A 20,333-nucleotide genomic window follows, 5' to 3' on the forward strand; every position below is an offset into this window, starting at 1 on the left:
TTGCCTTAGATCGGAATGGTGCAGACTCATAATTCATGTAACAGATAAACGTATATATAGACCAGCTGGTTGTGTTTAAAAACACCAAGAGCTTCCGGAAGCATCTTTGTGTCCGTGGAGGAATTCAGCCACAGGGAGTTCAGAAGCAGATCTCAGAGGTAGCTGTGGAGAGGAGGAACAGGGTGTCCCCGGGCTCCAACAGGACCAGTGATGCTCCCCTTACTCCACTAAGACTCGTGCCTCAGGGTCAGGTCCCAGGTGTGTGGGTGCAGGTGAGAAGTCCCTTCTTAATCCCGAATGACCACAGTTTACTGAGTGACTTTGAGAACATCCAACTTTGAAGCTTGGTCTGAAAACAAATCTTGTAATTGTTTTTCCCAAGAATAGCAATGGTTACTGCTATGAAGTAGTTTCATTTGTTCATGAAAGAATAGCATGTAAAGTAATATGATTAAACACAATGAAAAGAAAGAGTTATTGATAAAGTGAGGAAAAATAGCTCGATAGCGTCTATTTCTCTAATATATGGCTACAGATAAGCCGTGCCTCTGAGAGGTATTTGTGTTACTGTAAAGTTTCCTCGTTGTGTGTATACCTATTAAACCACTGGTCACTGGCCCTGAAGGAAGGAGGCTTTATTAAACGTTGCAGTAGGTTCAGAGTTCAGTGCCGCGGTCACGGTTGGTGGCGCCACAGAACATCGCGCCCAGGCGATTGCTGCGGCGGTTGTCTCAGGCGATTGCTGCGGTTGTCTCGCAAGCACTACCTTGCTAGAGTGCAATGCTATGCGTTCTGTATTAAAGAAGTGAAGTATTTTTCTCGTTTGTTCCTGGTTATGGACCCATGACAGAGACACTGAAGCTAGAGTGTGCGTATTGTAGCTGCTCACGTCTCCTGTGGTCTCCCTCTCTCCCCGAGGTCAGATTATCAGCGGAAATGCGGACGCACCATAGGCCGGTCGCGTGTAGGCAAGTCAGAGGCTGTGGAAGTCTCCGGCTCTCCCCACAGAGCGCATGCAGTCAAAACAGTCTGGGATATTTAGCACACTGTCTTTCTTTGTTTCCTCAGTCTTTTGCTTCATAATACTTTTTACCCATCTTTATTAATATCATATTGGAAAGTGGGCACACAGATAAATAAGAAAGCACAGTTTATAAGCTTTCGTGTTAGCTAATTCATCGGAGTTCCAAGAGTTTGAAGGCAAACTCTGTGAACACCAGGTTTGCTCTCAGCATCTGCTCAGACTGGAGACGTAGGAGCGGGGCAGGAAGGGCGGCTGGATCCCTAAACCCAGCTGTGCTGAGGTCAACTGGCTTCCCTTTTCAGTCCTTCCGTGGCTTCTGTCCAAACCTAGGCCAGCCTCTAAAGACAGGCATTCTTTGGAGAAGAAATGAACCGCTCTGCATTTCCATGAAGACAATGGACAACCCCCCCCCCCCCCACACACACACCCCAGGCACCCTAGGAGTGGTCTTAGGTAGCTCTAGAAACTGTCCCATCACACAGCAGCTGCCAGGTCCTTCCTTCAGGTAAACCTGAGTTCTTACCTTTCAGTTACCCTTTGTGAAAATTCAGCAAAACAGAGGCAACACTTAAAGTGAGGTGTTTAAACTTCGCTTGCATTTTGAGTAATGAGATAGATTTAGGTTTTGAACGTTCCATGTCGGAAACACTGAACAAGAAGGAAATTGAGTTCTCAAGCAAGCTTATTCTTCTGGCCACAGAAGTATCAGGGAACAGTGCAGAGAGAAAATGCAGACACACCAAAATATGTGTTCCTACCCTGTGATACTTTCTTCATTATGTTTGCTACAATACCCAAATTCTTCCATTGTCGTCATCATGTTATCTCCTCGAAAACTGTCATAAAATTAGAATTCTATCTGAAAGGGAGAATGTATTAAACCATTGATATCTATTCATCTTTAGGTCAAAATAGAATATTAATTTCCTTAGAAAAAGTAATTAGTAATCAATTAGTTAATTGCTAATTGGTTTCCTGAACCATAGGAACAGAAATGGAAAGACCTGGATTTTGGTCTCAGTGTAACCTGAGGTATGGTCAGTTTTTAGCTTAAGTAGGACTCTTAGGTACAAGTGCCAGAACAGGACATGGCACGGCCAGCTAACCCGTGTTCTGCTGTCCACCTGCTGGCGGTCTGGGAACGTCTGTGCTCCTGAGCAGTGCTGACGGCCATCGGGGACAGCCCTCTCCGACAACAAGCACAACTCATCCACCCACATTACTGAGGAGCCAAATGCTGCATGAGGCACCAGGGAGTCGCCAAGCTCCTGCCACGATGGGCTGACATTCTTGGAGGGGTCAGATGTCCCATAAGGACGGAGAGATGGATAGACAGGTAGATGCATAGACGGAGTACATGACAGACAGACAGACAGATGACAAAGACGCGCTGAAGGAAGGGAAGGAGCGACAGAGGGCGGAAAAAGGAGAGAACGGAAATCGACGGACTGAGTGGCACTGTGACCCTAATTTATCACTTTCGGTGTGACCATTCTGGGTATGGTTTCTGTGTGGTGGCCCGACTGTCTGGACCACAAATGGAACTCAAACGTCCAAATCATATTAAAAGAAGCAAGCAAGAGAGAAGGGAAGCCTGCCGATTGTAAATGACACTTTCCCCCTGAGAGGTTCATTTTAATCCCCGAAGACCCTTCACCAGGATGGCCACTAGCAGGTCTTGCTCACCGGGCGTCACGGCGGTGGAAGTCTAAACCGACGACCAGCGGTAACTGACAAGCTGACAAACGCTACAGGTGGGACTTGCGTTGGTCTGTGTCCGGTCGGAAGCTTGCCGGTAAGGGTCTGCAAGCCTTCCCTTGGCTTTGAGAGGAAGTCTGCTTCACAGAGGGACAGAATTAAAAAAAAAAGCCACACAGCAAATAAGCAGGACCTGCAGGCCAGAGCAGGTCGGTCCCAGAGAAGTGGCAGTGTTTCCTCTGAACAGTGTCCGGAGCATCTCTGGGGCGGTGGAGCTGAACAGAAGGCTGGGCAGAGCCAGGCTAACATTGCCAGCCCTTCAGGGTCCTGTTCCTTCTGAGGCTGCAAGTCGGGACAGCAGCCTCCGCAGCTCAGAAAGGAAGCACGTCCCAGGTGCCTGAGGGCACGCTCACACTGTTTCCCCGGGAGGCACGTAGGGGGTGCCGACAAGAGGAGGTTCACATGGGCACAGGGCACTGGGTCAGGAGCACGGAGGGCGGAGCCGGATGGGATGCTGGAGATCACGTGTGTCCACCCCTCCCAAGTCCCTGGGGTACTCAACACCCCAGCTCACAGAGCTGCCTGGTGTGTGGGGCCCTGACATGTGGACCCTTCCTCCTCTGTTCAGGGTTCGTTCTGAGCTCTGCCCAGTGCATTTTCAGGTGAGTGTTAGTAAGGTGAGCCGCTGGTCCTGTTTCCCCCTCTTCCTGGTGTAAACACTTGAGTTCATTTCCTGGGAGGGATTCCAGTCTGCAGTAAGTTGGGGAGGTCGGACACCCTAGGACAGGAAGCCTTTACTAAGCCACGTGTGGCTGCCACATTTCGTTTCACTTCAACTCCCACCCTGAGGACACTGAGGTCCGATTAGGGCAGCTTAGGGTGTTTCCTGCATAGTGGGGAAGATGATACCTTTGGGACTGGGGAGGTCCAGAAGGCTCTCTGAGGGGAAGGAACCTGGAGCCCTGTTTTAGCCCTGCACCTGGGAGGACCTGGCTCTGCAGGAAGAAGCTTGTCCCCTCAGATCAGGAGCCAAGCCAGCACTTCCCAGGCTTCTTCAGTAGCAGGGATAGGACTAAGAGCTTTAATGTGGGTCTTCCAGTCAACCCTCAGACCTTCTGTGATGCTGGTCATCTCACAGAGGAGGGAGCTAAAGTGGGGAGGGTTAGTAGCAGCCTGGGTTGAAGAACTTATAGCTTGGAGAAGTGAGAGTCTGAACTCAAATCTACCTGGCTCTCATGTGTATGCACCAAGCTGTTTTTAAGAAGTAAATGCCAACCAGAATGTTTAAAAGATTGCATCATTTCTCAGAGGCATAGACTGATTCAACAGGTCAAAACCTAAGCAGGTTTCTGATCCAAGATGCCACTCCCAGGTTACCTGATTACCATCTGCTGATGACTCAGGCAAGGCTGGGTTGCCTCGAGGATGAACATGGGGCTCCCACGTCCCAGATCTTAAAGCAGGGCTGCGGACATTCACATCACAGGAAATGCTCTCATGACTTAGTTTATGCTGGTGATTTCATAGAAGATCACATGTGCTTTAAAAAGAGGACAATGAGGAAAATCAGAGGGATGGAAACAAGGTAGACCAGAAGAGCTCAGACCAGCACTGGACAGGGCCTTGCAGGGGCTGACCTGCTGGATGGGGTGGTGGTCACTTGCTGCCTCATGGATCCCACTACAGAGTTGTGAGTCCAAAGCACTTGTGTACCAGGGAATTCTGAGGCTGGATTAGAAGTTCAAGACCTTCTAGATCACCACAGACAAGTCTGGCAGAACTGTGATTATTTTGGTAGCTAACCATTGACTTTTAGGTCAATGGAAAATGACCACAGTTTTAAAAAGCGGAGAGACTCCTTTAAATTTACTTTGAAATACTAGAAAGTGTGGCCCATCTTTGGGTGATTTTTTCAGCAGTAGTGAAAGAAAAGGCTAAGATATGCACACTCAAAGCATCAACTTGCAGCCTCTTGAGTGCGTTTCTAGGCCGCACAAATATTAGTCTTTTCTAGGGGAGAAGTACGGGTGAGGCTCGTGTCCCGCTTCCTCCACGCAGGGGCCGGTGAAGGCAGCATGACTCACGTTTGCTACTGGCTCAGGGCAGGGCTGAGGGAAAAGCTGCGACTTGAAGATTGCAGGAAGCTGTTGCCTGCTCTGCTGACATCGCTCAGGGTTGCTCACCTAAGGCCACCGTGGCCACAGGGCGCGCTCCTGTAGTCAACACCATAACCGTGCGGCGGCCCGTGGTGTCAGGGCCCCTGCCAGAGAGCTACAGTGCTTTCTCCGAGGAGGAATGTGTTCTAGCAGAAATGCATCTGCACGCGCAGCAGCGTGGGTGCCCACTGAGTAACGGCCCGAGGAGGCCAAGTGCCTTAGCAGCACGGAGCTGCCACGCGGCCTCCGGAGCTGACGGACCTGGAGGAGATAGCTCTTCCCGTGTCCTGTGCATTAGAAGTGGCTGTGAACATCAGATGGGGGAGAGTGTACGTACAGGCCCCGAGCGTGGAGGAAGCTCCAGGCTCGGCCGCTGTTTGCTTCCTCATCATCTCCGTCCCCTAAGAGTTCGCTGCGCTTGTCATTCACTGATTCGTCTAATGTGCGTGTAAACCAGTTCACGTGGTCAAGCTGCTGTGGCTTGTGTGACAATTCATACTTTTCTTTTCTGGAGGCCTCCAGCTCTCACAGCTCTGCACTTCCCGGCTCTGGGTGTGCTGGCCAGCTCTGTCGTGCCCTAGACAGAGACTGCGTCCAGCGCAGGACTCAGGGGTGTCTACAAAGTCCCCTCACAGCCATGGGTCCGTGAGTCAAGTGAGGGTAGGCTAGAGTGTGAAGACAGGACTCAGAAAGAAACACATGATTTCTTGTTGCTGGTGTTTCCAGCTGGAGAAAGCACCCCAGCGGCACCCGGGAATTCTGGAGAAGCGTCGAACTTGCCGACTGTGTGCTTAGGAATCGCAAAGTCCCACGTGGGTGCTGATGGCAAATGGCAAAGTAACAAAATCTCGTTCTCATTTAGAAGTTTAAGGTTTACCAGGCTCTCATATACTAGTTTCTCATTGGGTCTTTACAAACATCTTTGAGGCAGTCAGGGAAAGTGTCACCGCTGCTTCTGTTCCATGGACGAGATCAAGAGTCAAAGTACCCGCCCAGCCTCACACGGCCGGTTGGTGACACACCTGAGCTGGGTGATTGGAGGGACCAGAAAGACGTCACCAGCTTCACTTCCTCGTCAGGCTTTCCCCGAGGCTCATTCAAGAGCTTAATGGGGGCAGCTCTGGTTTGTGTTTCGTGTTTGTGTTTGAGTTTTCCTAAAGCTTTCTGTCTAAAATTCCTATATCTTTCTCATGAGATTGCCCACTAAGGCTTTGTCCAGTCCAATGAGAGACCCAAATAAATTTTTAAACTCATCCTATCGCATGAGACCTGGCGTATGAGGAATGCAATGTGTGTGCATATGTCTGTGTGTGTGCCAGTTTGACACGACCTCTTGACTGCTCTTACTGGCCCCAGGTGCACGCAGCAGCCTGTGTGTCCTGCCCAGAAGCAGCTCTTTGCTCTTAGTGGGAGGGAAACTTACGCTGAGTTCTCTGAAGCCTAGATGACCCCTTGCATTTGCAGAACATGTTTACAAGGTTCCTCCTACACACAGTTGCCTCATTTGGAGTGCCACTACCCTATAGCATAGGGAGTGTACAAATGGTCATGCTTGTTTTCAGGCAGACTCAGGGAAAAACAAACAAACAAAGAGACCAACTGTCTGCACATTGTCGCATTATCTCTTCCTCTGATCCTCCCAACAGTCTTTGTAACCAAAGTTCTCGGTACTCATCGGGTGTTTCATTTTGTTTTGTTTTTCTAGTTCTTCATAATAGATCGTGTTTAATGTTCAGAAGTTTCAGAATAAATACCATAAAATGCATAATATTGCACGAGAGCTTATAGTCTGAAACCCAGCTCTTCGTAGGTGAAAAGTTTATTCCTACTCTGACACCCCTTCATTTCTGACCTTTCCTGTTTACAGACAAGTAGAACACTTGAGTATAAAAACTGTCCAAAGACATTGTCACTAATCAGAAGATTTCAAAGTCATCTTCCCACCCCGGCTCCCTGGCTTCGTAAGGTATGCGTCCCCTGGATGAAATCACCAGAGGCGGAGGGAGTCAAGTAGGCCAGGCGTCCAGCCGGACCTGATGGCTCCAAGGAACGTAATCCGGCTTCAGGGTTGATTCAGACTCTGGGGATGTGAGGGAGTTGTTGCTTCTGCTAAAGACGGGACCTCTTACCTACACAAACGGTCTCTGTTGTACATCCGGGATAAAAGGTTAAAGCACAGATTTAAGTTCAGCAGCTGCAAAGGACGCCACGGATGGGAGGATGAGATGCCAGGGCCTTCAAGGTCAGCTGTGTACAGCCTCGGTCTACAGGGGAGGAACCGGAGCCCCAGTGTTATCTTGGGCGACTCTCAGCCCCTCCTCCTGGGTCCGCTCCCAGGGCATGGTCCTGGGCCACTCCCTGCATGTTCTCCTCATTAGAAACATCCTGGGATCGATGACTGAGAACTCTTTCAGTAACTAGAAAACTTCACGTTTCAGAACAAAAACAACTCACCTTTAGTGTCTAGAGCAAGAGAACACTCTAACTGGTCATTACAAACAGAAATGGAGTGTCCGAAGGAAAGTGCAGGTAACATCTGCAGAGACCTGGTTCCGGGTTAATGTGTAACTCGCCGGGTTGCTCTCCAAAGGTAACCCTGCAGGGTTGACTCAGAACGGTCTTACCTTTGCGTCGCTGGAGCAATCTCACTCCGCGTCCCTGCCCAGCTCTCTGCAGGGTTGGCCCCCCCGAGCCTCCCGGCTCCTCAGCGAATCCCTCACCCCAGAGTCAGCAGCTTGGCCTCCTTCTCGGTAGCTTGGAGCATGTCTAAGTCTTTTCCTGCATGAAGTGACCTTCTCTGCACCACTTCTTGCGTGAAGTGACCTTTCCTGCTCGTGGCCCCCTCTTCATAAGGGAGAGACTGAGGAAGGAAAACAGCTCAGTAGAGGCGGCCAGGAGGAGGGAGAGCATGTATGAGAATCCTGGGATGGAAAGAATCGATCCATGAAGCTGTGGAAGAGGCTACCGTGACCAGAACACCGGGGGTGACCGGGAGATGGGGGGAGATGCTTGCAGAAAAGTAGGGGGAGGATGTGCGGGCCATCTGGCTGCAGCAGCTGCCACCCCACGGTCACCCGGGTTGGTTCCACTGATCTGGCTGTAGGCAGGGGTCCCCTTCTTCCCTCAGCGCTCAACATGAGCCCCTTGTGAAGCTCTGTGCTGTTCCAAGCCAGTGACCTTCCCTGCTCTCCAGTCCAGCGCAAGTGAGTCACCGCACTCGCCCCGTTAGAGTCTTCAGATGCCCTCTCAAGGTCTATCCGCAGGAGGACATGGGGCAGTCAAGCTTCCATAACTCAAGACGTGCCCAGATGAGGCACGGCTGGTGCAGTCTGCCTCCCCGCAGCCCCCGGAAAGGGTGAAAGCCAGAGGGCTATGCACCGTAGTCTTCAGACCCAGTGAGCAGTATAGATTTTTCTTCTTAAATGCAGTGGGAGAAGCTATTTATAATTCTGAGGAGGGGCCAGCAAAGAAGAGGCAGGAGACATCGGCTTAACCCACCGAGCCAACCAGGCGCCCCGAGGCAGGAGACATTGGAAAGGAGGCAGAAAGCCAAGACCACAGACATTTTGTTTTCATTTTTATCCTAGGGAGGAGGGGTGCTCAGTAAAGTTAGGGCTCCAGGTATCAGCCTGGACAAGGGAGTGCCCACTAAGATATTTTTAGAAAGAATCTTAATGTGTTATTGGAGTTTGGTGTTACTTGGGAAAGAAGGAGAACAGGGCAGGTGATGCCGGCGAAGAGGGAGGCGGGTGAGGGCCGGTTGGCCGTGGCAGGCGGGAGGAGCGAGCCTGGCTGGCACTGACGGGTGAGCTGGTGGAGAAGAAGGTGCTTGCGACAAGGGGACGAGCAGAAGGAACAGGGACCTCAGAGGGTGTGCGGGACAGAGCTGGACGTCCAAGGAGGCCCTGCCCCGTCCCTTCCTCCTGTGAGGCAGCGGCTGCTGCGTCCTCATGTCCGCCTCCCTGCTCGAGCCCGCGGCGGCGTCGGGCCCGCAGTCCGCTGTGATAACCAGAGCAGCGACGTGCTGACTCTCCCGGACGCGCTTCCCCAGCTCACATTCGTCTGTCTCCAACCTCATCCGCGCCACAGGACAGTGTTTATGTTGGAATGAGAGACGCCACATCACAACGGAAGCGGAAGGAGTCCTGGTGCGTATTCTTGCTGCACAGCCAGAGAAATATTTACTTTCATTAAAGGCACAGCATAACCAAAAAATAATTGTCCCTCAAACACTGTCTCAGTGGATCATGGGGCATTAGAACGAGACAGGACCTTAAGGGTTCTCTAGCCGAATACCCACACCGTATAGAAGGGGACACTGAGGGCTAAGAAATCCGAGAAATTCCCTGAGGTTCAATTTCCCAAGGCATGGAATGAGTCAGCGGCGGAGAAATAAGCTACAATAAGCTATCTATAAGATAAGATTTCCAGGGACGCCTGGGTGGCTCAGTGGGTTAAAGCCTCTGCCTTCGGCTCAGGTCATGATCCCAGGGTCCTGGGATCGAGCCCCGCATCTGGCTCTCTGCTCTGCAGGGAGTCTGCTTCCTCCTCTCTCTCTCTCTGGCTGCCTCTCTGCCTACTTGTGATCTCTGTCTGTCAAGTAAATAAATAAAATCTTTAAAAAAAAAAGATGATAAGACTTCCAGCTCAGTGCACTTTTTCATCACACCAGTTTGCTTAACTGAGGCAGATCCTATAAGGGACTCCCCACCAGCCCACTTCTAGTACAGCCTGAGGAACGCAGGTGCCTTCTCACGCTGAAGTAGCCTTCCTAAATGCTCTTCACCCCTCCCACCACCCCATAAAGTTTCACATGAAGATCCCTGCCTTAGCTCCTTGGCCATGTGCAGGGATTTGCTTGGTCTTATCCTTTCTCTGAAGGACCATTGGTAAGAAGGTTTCCCACTGGGCTAGGGAGCCCCTGGAATGCATAGGGTAGGGCTGGGGTGGAAGGTTGGGTCAGAAACAAACCTAGAGATGTGATTTGAGGCCAGTCCCCTGAGGTCAAAAGAAAACAAAACAAATCGGTTATGTCCTCTAAGTACGAGGCCCAGAGCCTTGGTGAGATCAGAAGTTGGTGTGGGAAGGACAGTAGCAGCAACAACAAAAGCTTCTGAACATAAGTCCAGCCTAAATGGTAGAGAGCCCCAAGGCCGAGGTCCTTCTGGCAGGGCTGCCCATCAAATAGCCTCTGTGAACCAAGCCCACGTATGTTCATTTACAACCTGCATGGCTAATGGAGCTAGTGGACTCTGTACAGAGAGTGGCCAGAAGACCACCAGCCTTACCCTGACCCCTCACAGGTGGAAGTGTCTTCAGGTCCTACCAGCCCAGACCCACAGATGATGAAGAGCTGATGTGCACACAAGGGTCCGTCTCCACTAGAGGAGGGACTACTGATCCAGACGGCAGAGAAGGAGAGAGAGAGAGAGAGATGGCTTATATCTGGCATCAAGTTAGCGGAAAGGACACTTGGTCCATCAAGTAACAGTCACTGCCACCTGGTCCTGCTCAAAGGACAGATGCGAGCAACATTTTTTCTGATAAGTTCCGGAATCTTTGCCATATTATGAACTCGTGATTCTGTTTCCTTGGGGATAACCTAACATCAATAATAGGAGCACTACATCCTTGAGAGCTTGTTTGGAGGTTCTAGCAGGGGAGCGCAGCTACTTGTATACCCTTGACCGAAGAACGGTCCTCTCCTCTATCGGGGAAGGTCGTCTTCTTCGACCGAGCGCGCAGCTTCAGGAGGGACGCACATGGAGCGGTGAGGGAGGAAGGGGACACCCGCCTAGCCAGCCACATCAGCCGAATCAACCCTGGCGATCAATGGGGTGACAGATGTCGCAGCCAGATCGCCCTCACATCCAGGAGCACTACATCCTATGAAATCAGTAAAACTTCTCCCGACACAGTAGGTGAGCTGCTCCAGAGCCCAGAAATAGTCTCCGCAAGACAGTAGATACCCTGAAGATACCCTGATGTCAGCGAGGCCGCAGATACCCTGATGTCAGCCAGGCAGCTGCTCGTCAGAACCAGCATCTGAATAGCCCAAGGCAGATGTGATCTCAAAACCAGGTGGGAAGAGGAAGGCCAGCGGGCAGTGCAGGCCGCAGTTCAAGGTGGGAGAGCCCAAACCCTCAGTCTCCCCAAGGAGCCGACCTTCCCCCCGAGCGGACTGGTCAGGATTGCCTCTGCCTCTCAGAGACCTTCCTCCTTCTTCAGAAACTCCAAGTCAGCACATGATTTCCTGCAGGAAACTATCTGGTCACTTAAAATTACAGTGCAAACAGCCCGTTACAGGAAAAAATCCATACATGGACTAACATGCACGTTGAACCTATAGTACTTTAATCTGAACATACAAAAACGGACATTAGTTTGCCAACCCTTCAGCGGAAGTCTCTTGGAATTTTGCATTTTCTCTCTTGCGTATGCCACACCCACGATGCCTCCTTTGTGAATTCCAGGTTGAGGTTTGTAATACAGAACAAGGAATTACAGACACCTGGTTGGTGGTGTGAGCGCACAGCCTTGCGTTTCTCTGCAGTGACCGGGGAGCTGCCCCAGCCCCGAGCGCAGGTGCGCCGCGGTCACTGTGGGGCACTCAGGGCTTTCATCCTGGGCTCCTGCTCTCTGGGGCCTACTGGCCGTGACTCTGCTCGAGGCTCAGCACATTCTTAATCTTAGTCTGGGGAGAAGGACATGAGCCACTGGCCCTGGGATCTGACGTACCGACCGACAGGCACGCGGAGGCTCTGTGGCTTCGTGGCCAGAAGCCTCTGTTAACAGGGGAGGCTTCTGTGCAAGGGCAGCCTGGGGCGTGGACAGGTCGCTGGTCTGCGACCAGGCGCCAGCGCTAAACTGCGCGGCCGGGCTGGAGGAAAACAGGAGACTGTGCCCAGAGCCCAAGTGTAGTCCCTGAGCTGCAGCAAGGCCATGGAGCCCGTCAGTCCACATAGACACAGGCCAGGCCCAGGGTGGCAGGAGGTCAGGGGACCCAGGCGGCTTTGGCCACATGCATGCCTGGATTTCAGGTGTTATCCTTTGGGAGACTGTGGCCTTACCCGCTGGGCGTTCAGAGGGGAGCCCTTCGGAGAGTAGCTGGGTCCAGCCTGACATGACAGCGCGGAACAGCTTTAATGGGTTCTGTTTTCCGCCCGTGCACCCCGTCTCCGTGGTTGAAATAATAGAAACAGAACGACTGCCTGATGATCGGAAAAAGTAAAGTGCGCAGGCCCTCACCTCAAACTAGATCTGTTATTAACCATCTGGAGCGTACGGGGTGTGCACACCACTGAGTCTCTTTAACTGAGGGGCAGGGGCTGCCTCAGACCCAGGGTCTGTCTGAGCTGGAGCCGCCTTCCTAGCCTGGAGGCCTGGGACTGCCGCAACACCTGCCCTCCAGCCTTCAGACAGGTGCGGCCGGGACAGGTGTGCCCCCACCCCCAACTTTTGGTAGGTTCACACTCAGTCTTTCTGCACCCAAAACGTAGGCAGTGGAAATCTGGATTGTGATGTTAGTGTTCACTTGCACGCTGTGGTTATTGCCCTGGCACAAAAAACACACTTTAGACAGAACCCACCAAGGCAACAAAGCCTGTTCCCAGTCTGGCCGTTAGTGAAATGACTATTCAGGGCTCCTAGTCAAATCTCCTCTCCCTGTAAAGTGAGGCTGGCTGTTTCTGCATGTTTGGTTGGTTGGGTTTTTTTGGTTTAACACTCGTGATTGTTAAAAAGAAAGTAAACATATGGTAAAAAGAACACTCTGTTTATTTTTGGATTGACATTTCAAATACATATTTCTATATCCAGATGCCAATTTGAGATTATTCTAAGAAGCATCAAAAATATAGTTTTGAAAGTGCAAAAGAACTAGACTACACCACACAAAAATTAAGTTATTATCATTTTATCATAGATGTAAGATTCTCAAGTAAATATTCCTACAGAAAACAGGTTTATTAAGTTAATTTTAAATTCAACCCACTTAGTTTATGAAGTCCTGGTACAATACTGTGGTCCAAGCACTTCTCTGAAAGGTCCCTAAAAGAAACCAGCGGCCTAAGGAAAGCAGGATGAACAAGAAAGGGCTTGAAATCATCATGGTGTAGCATGTCCCCCAAACCCCAAATCCGTCGTATTCTAGAGGAGAATTCCTTTAGACTTGGGGCACTATGATTTTTAGAACGAATTTCATAACAAGAATTTAAGAGTACCAACACTTTATAACTCTTAAGTGAATTTGACTCCCTTGAATGACCGAATTAGTGAATTAGTCAGAAGCCATGAAGGGTAGACAAAGAATCCTTCCCACCACAACAGGTGCCCTTACCAGTCCCTCAGAGCCCTGTTCGTGGGCACTTCTGTTACTCCCCGTTTTACAGTTTGCCCACTTAGAAAATGAACACTCCCTCGATTTGTGGAGCTCATGTAGGACTCGTTGGGTTCATTTTGTCATACCTGGAGTAGATGTGGTATGACGTTCCTTACGTTGGTTTAAGGCGAACGTGAGTGTGGTTGGCTAGTGGTGCTGTCTTTCAGAGAGGGCAGGTGCGCATACAGCAGTAGCTGCTGTTGGGTACCCCCATCTTGTCTCTGAATGATACCTGTAAAGCTTTGCTCTGTTGCTTCGGTCCACAGGATTCTGAGTCCCACTCCCCCCTCTCGCGGTCTTCATGACATCACCTTATCATGATCATAACACGCCCAGCTGAAGCTCTATGGCCCGGTCTTCATTTTCAGGTTAACAGAGCTTCAAGACAAAAGTCTAGAAAATGCAGTGAAAGTCTTAGTGGTGAAGAAACCTAATTATTTCCTTGACAGCTGCTGCTAGTCTGTTAAAAAAAAAAAACATCCTCACTTAGAAATAGAACTGTTCCACCCACAAATGCCAATTCCTTGTGTTATTTTGTATCTATTAGCAAGAGATACAGGGTTTCCTCTTCCTCTTTCAGGATGAAAAGAAGAAGATGCTCCAAAGGTTGGCCCTCAGTGGCATCTTAATTGAAGTTACTCAGGAAATTCCTAGCATGTTCTCCTTTGAGCTTCTGATTTCGAATTCTCCTTCAACTTCATCTTATGTCACTCACTGGGTCTCTGTGATCTATGCTGAGCCCCTTTGCAGTGTCAGGGTATTCTCTGTGGTGTGCGTCCCCAAAGCACGCACACTGTGTACTTCCCAAGGTTCTCCAGTGAGGGCCTCTAGGAGAAATTGTGCCAGCCTAGCTCATTGGACTGGAGATGAACCTCATATACACGGTTGGGCCACTGCGGTTTAAGAGCTCAGGAACAATATTTCCCAAAGCTGAGATCCTTATTTAATGCTAGGATAACTCAAAAGAAGTCCCACATCATAAAGTATTTGGGAAATGATTAATCAGCATTGTGTATACCCCAGATTGCAATCTAGTGTGTGTATGTGTGTGTGTGTGTGTGTGTGTGTGTGTGTCTGTGTGCCTGTGTGTGTTTATTAGAAGCAAAAGGGCTTAACTTCTCTGTGAGCCTTTTCTCCCTTGAGTCCCGGGGCAATACGCATCATACGCATTATTTTGCTGTTACAGTTTATTCTCCTTATTGTTTTCTATTATATTCCTATGCAGATAAGGACAGGATCTCTTGTTTTTCTCAGACCTGTGGATGGTGCAGTTCATTTCCCTGAATTGATTATTGACCAGAAAAGGTAAACCCTCACTGGCCTGCCTTTTACCCCACTTGGTGCTACTCAGGTCACAATTATAGTTAAATATATCAAAGTTCAGTATAGGAAAGTCTGAAGAGATTTGTGGTTTACTGAAGTCAAGGAGGATCTCTAAAGCTGCCTCGATATGTGTGCTTGTACAAAGGAGTTCTCAGCCTCCAGGAATAGGCTCGGATTTGCTGCTGAGAAATGTCCCTGGAGAGACAGAGACCATGGGGATGAGTCCAAGTCAAGTCCCACTTCATTAATTTCTTGGTTACTTTTATTAAAGATTTCCAAGAAATAGGCCCTTCCTCTGGCCCTATTCAGCCAGTTGCAGACCAGGCTAGTGGGCTCCCCTCTCCAGTGTCTTCTAGAGCAGGGAGCTCCGTCACCCCACCCCTGCAGTGGGACCTCTCACCCCCAGACTGCACTTTGATGTCTCCTGTTTTGAGCTGGAACTCACAAGGGTTACTATGAAGACATTTTGTGGAGGAAACTCTGACGCAAAGTTGCCATAACATTGACCACTGTGAATGCAACAAGCGGAGATGCATGCTGATGAGACCACAGGAGTTGGTGTTTCAGGCACCAAAGATTGAGACACTGTGTGTTGTTTGACCCTGCCCAGCTCTGCTGTCAGCTTCAGCCATTACCATCACCCAGTAGTAAGTGAAAAAAGGTAGGCGGCCCAGGTGAAGCCACTGGCCTGTGGCCACACAGCCACCAACCCACAGAACCAGGCTCAGATGGAGACCCTTTCATTCCAAATTGTGGGTGCGCCCACAACCATGAACTGCTGCTAAGTCCAAAAGGATAAAGGGAAATTAGTTTTGAGGGAAGGGGAAAGGTGCATTTGAGGAAGAGAGTGAGGTCCTTCCAAAAGCTGACAGGCGTGGGGTCTTTCGCTCATGTGACGAGTGAGAGAAAGCGCAGTGTGATCGGAAACCGATGTGTAAAGTGACCTAAGATCCAACCCTTGTCTGAGCGGACTGTAACACCGACTCTGAGCATTCGACTGTAACCTGCTAGGAAGCCGTGTGTGTGCAGAGGGGTGCCATGTGCTCTGAGGGAAGTGTACATGCAATGGAGAAAGGGAAAGAGAATTCTTGCGGAATAGGACTGGTTGAAGAGAATCTTCCAGAAATGGAACCCCAGCTGCTGAGCCGGTTTCGGGATCACTCAGGCAGTGCCCGTTTGGCGACGGGTCACTTCCAGGAGATGCTTGAGGAATGCCGGCTGCAGACGTCTTCTCAACTTCCCTTCCCGTCTTGTCCCCATGTTCGGCTGACAGGGGAGAAGGAAGAGGGTTGATAAACACTCAGAATGAGGAGATGGCTCTTCATTGACTTTCTGAGAGAAACCCTGAAAAGCCTGCGTCACCACACCCCTAAGTTAGATCACCAAATCCGTGAGCACACGCTGTTTCTGCCCCCACCCAACCTTCTCCATCCGGCCCCACAGGACTCCCGATCCCTGAGTGCCAAGATTCTCCCGCAGCTCCAGCGTTTTGCATGCACTGTTAGCATTTAGAAAGAACTTATCTTTAATCAGAGAGCCATGCTCAGGTTCTTGCAAATCACCCACTTTGAACAGGGCTGTGACAAGCCCGCACTAGATCCCAATAACTAATGGGGAGCGGGCGAAATCCTTAAGGAATAAAGCAGAGTTGGCTATGGTGCCTCAGGGGCCGTGTGTGCAGGTTGCCAACCGGGAAATAAAGAGCTTTCAGACCTCAAGGAGTGCAGATGGCCCCCCTGCATGGAGGGCATGAGTTCCACCCATAGACCACCCATGCGGGAGGGAGGTAGAGTGTTACCCAGAAGACAGGTCTTCGACGGAGTAAGGAGTGAAGGGAGGAGGCATTGGGGCTGGAAGGAGGCCAGCAAGGCACAGAGTCAGCCTCAGTGCTACATGAGACAGGAGACCGCTGCAGTGAGTATGCCCCGGCCTGCGCTGGAGATTCTGGTTCCGTGAGTCTGGTTAGAATCTGGATTCTGATGCAGGTGATAAAATGACACCAGTGATTACAGACAGAAACATTTGTGTCACACAGACGCAGATTTAAATCCCAGCCCTGTCGGCAATTAAAGATACGATACCATTAGATTGCTTAATCTAACATGCCACTGCACAGGTCAAAAAGGGGAATACGACTATATAGTTGGGTTGTCAAGGTGGGTATTTGCAATGTTTTCATACATATAAAATACTTATCATAGTACTAAAACCTAAAAAGACTCAACATAAAAATAAGAGCTGGTTCTTTGAAAACATAAAATTGACAAACTTCTAGCTAGACTAGAAAAAAAGAGAACGGATCCAGAAAACTAAAATTATACCTGGAAGAGTGTGGATGGCCGCTGAGGACATTACGCAAATACAAAGGGTCATAAGACAGTCAATGGGGCAGCTGCATGCCAGCAAAGTGGACAACTTGGAGAAAATCTGATAAATTCCCAGAGACATACAACCTGCTAAGACTAAATCATGAAGATACAGAAAACCTGAAGAGATTAATCACAAGGAGATTGCGTCACTAACCAAAAACTTAAAAAAAACCAAAAACCAAAAAACAACCCAGAACCAGATTGTTTCACTGTGGAGTTTCACCAAACGTTTAAAGAAAGATTAATGCCAACCCTTCTCAAATACTCCCCAAAACATGAGACAGGGTTTGGAGTGAGAGGTGGGGCTGGGTGGTACCTGAGGTGGACATGACCCAGGACAGGCGCATCCGCATTTCCTTTGTGTGGCCATGTTATTTTCTTCTTTACTTTCACTCTGATCTACAGCTAGAACTTCACATGTTCAAATGTCACTATTAACAAGGTAAAACTGCACTGAAATCCAGTAAAGAGGGTTCAAAATACTCAGTTGTGTAAAATATGGGGTCTTGTCATGGCAAGGAAAGTGAGAAACACTATGCTGGTGATCATTGATGGCACAAAAAGCAGAGGAGTGAAGAAACTAACGCGTGTACTGTTTCAAAGAGGAGTTCCATCCTGAGCTGCATCCAACCCCCTTCCTGACCACCCCCAAGAAGATGAGGACTCCAGCTGCCCCCATGGGAGCTGGTGGGCTGGACAGATGGTGGGATCCCACAGCAGTGGGGCCAGATTTCACCACCACGGGAACTTCTACCGCTTTCCGCCTTTTATGATTGAAGGAAGACTTGAATGGATAGACTAGGCGTCGGTGACTCAGTCCATCAACTCTCTGGGCTCCCTTGTATTTCACTGGAAAAACGGGACTGGACTGAGTTGTTCCTCATTCTTCAAAGAAAATCCTGATTTAGGAAGGAGATGACCCTGGCGACATGCTGCCTCAGCCATGGTCCTCACACCTCCCACGGGAATGGCAGCCTCTCCCCAGAAAGTCGTCGTGGCTCTGTGACGTAGGCCATGGCCAGGCGCCTCTCTACATGGGATGTAGACATGCTTCAACACCTGTTCTATTCTAGTTTAATATTTAACTTAAAGACTTGTGTTTTGTTTTCTTGTTACACAACAGCTGGCTTGAGTTCACTGGACTCCCCACTGGTAAGAACTGTACCCTAACCCCGGAGCTGTTGGCTGTGGATGCAGTATCAGTTGTCATGTGGGACTGGGAGTTAAAGATTTGCTGCACAAGCTTGGAAGCACAGCTTTTCCCTTTTCCTTTAGGCACATCAAGGGCAGGGGGCTGTTTGCAACCCAAAAGGGAGACAGACACCTGGGAGGGTCACTCTCCACTAATGCCAACACCCACCCTCCCCATGGAGGTCCCAGGAATGCCAACTGGGCTGTAGGGAAGCTGAGAGTGACCCAGAGGAAAGCCACATTTGCTGAAAACATACACCTAGTGCAGACTCTGTGAAAGGCTTTCAGGGTGTCTGACAGTCTGTCTTAGAGGCAGGGAAAGGACCCAGCTGTGCTGTCTGCTAAGCACACCCCTGCAGTGTCCCCCGTGGGCTTTACAGCACTGTCAGGAGGCACTGCCCACATCTTCTGTGTCAGAACACTGGGACGGAGCTAGAGCAGGAGTAGGAACGTGGGCAGGGTGGCTCTAATCTCATCTCAGAGCTCACACACTTTGTCTTGTGTCTTACTCCGTTTGGAATAAACATGTAAACGTAGAACCACATCAGCGCGAGTCATATATAACTAACTCATAAATAAATGCTCAGCAAGATTATGAATGGTTTATATACAAGAATAACAACACACTGAAGGTGTTATACTGTGATAAAAGAGAAATGTAAATGACTAACAGCATAAGAAGGGTTAAGTCGAGTATCCGGCCATGGAAATTGCTGATGTACAGATACATTAAATGGTATGTAAATGTTCATGATCTAATAGTGGGAAAAAAGAGATGAATGGAAATTTTATTCACAGGATGATTTTAGATTTCTAAGTATGGTTAAAGAATAGGAACAGTACTTAGAAAAATTTTAGTGTTGATAATTTTTTTAATAACTCTTTTTCTATATATCAAAGGACCTCCAGAGCCTGAAAATAGCCTGACTGAGGGGAATCCCACAGACCGCAGCCCAGGCAGCCCCAGCTGCCGGGCTCCTGAAATATCCAGATGATCGCCACCCCACAACCCAGATTAGCTCATCTGTGTCTCTGGTCCTTCAGCCATCCCCCCCCTTGACCCCAGAGTCTACTGTCACCAAGCAACAGTCTCTGCACATTCTTCAGGCTTGTTAGATGTGTGTGTGTGAACTGGATGGAGCCATGTTCCATGTGCCCCTCTAAGTGCGGCTGCGGGGGTCCGGCCTGGTGTACTGAGGTCGTCTGTGGAAGTTCATTGCAGAAGGATGTCCATTTTAAAGTCTTCATTTGTCATCAGTATCCGTTGACGGACGTCTGTTTACAACAGAAGATGTATTGAGGTTTTTCTTTTCCAAAATGCAGAAATACTTATATTAAAGGACTCTTAGAGACACACACTTTCTGATTTAATTACCTTAAAATCACTAAATGACAGGAAAAAATAATCAAACTAACACTGGGGGGCCTGGGAGGCACAGTTGGTTAAGCATCTGACTTGGTTTCAGCTCAGGCTTGATCTCGGGGTCATGAGATTGACCCCACATTGGGCCCCATGTTCAGTTCAGGGTCTGAGATTCTCTCTGCCTCTTTCTCTGTATTCCTACTTATGAGCATGTCCACCCCCAAAATAAATACATAAGTCTTTATTTTAACACTTAAAAAAATATTTTTATTTTTATTAACATACAATGTATTATTAGCCCCAGGGGTACAGGCCTGTGAATCACCAGGTTTACACACTTCACAGCACTCACATAGCACATACCCGCCCCAGCGTCCATAACCCAACCTCCCTCTCCCTACTCCCCACCCCCGCGACCCTCAGTTTGTTTTGTGAGACTAAGAGTCTCTTAAGGTTTGTCTCCCTCCCAATCCCATCTTGTTTAATTTTTTCCTTCCCTACCCTCCAAACCCCCCACCCTGCCTCTCAAATTCCTCGTATCAGGGAAATCATATGATAATTGTCTATCTCTGATTGACTTATTTTGCTCAGCATAATACCCTCTAGTTCCATCCACATCATTGCAAATGGCAAGAGTTTGTTTCTTTTGATGGCTGCAGAGTATTCCATTGTGTATATGTACCACATCTTCTTTATCCATTCATCTGTTGATGGACATCTAGGCTCTTTCTGTAGTTTGGCTATTGTGGACATCGCTGCTATAAACATTCGGGTGCACGTGTCCCTTTGGATCACTACATTTATATCTTTAGAGTAAATACCCAGTAGT

The sequence above is a fragment of the Mustela erminea genome, chromosome 7, assembly GCF_009829155.1.
Source record: "Mustela erminea isolate mMusErm1 chromosome 7, mMusErm1.Pri, whole genome shotgun sequence".
In the NCBI taxonomy this organism is placed as follows: Eukaryota; Metazoa; Chordata; class Mammalia; order Carnivora; family Mustelidae; genus Mustela; species Mustela erminea.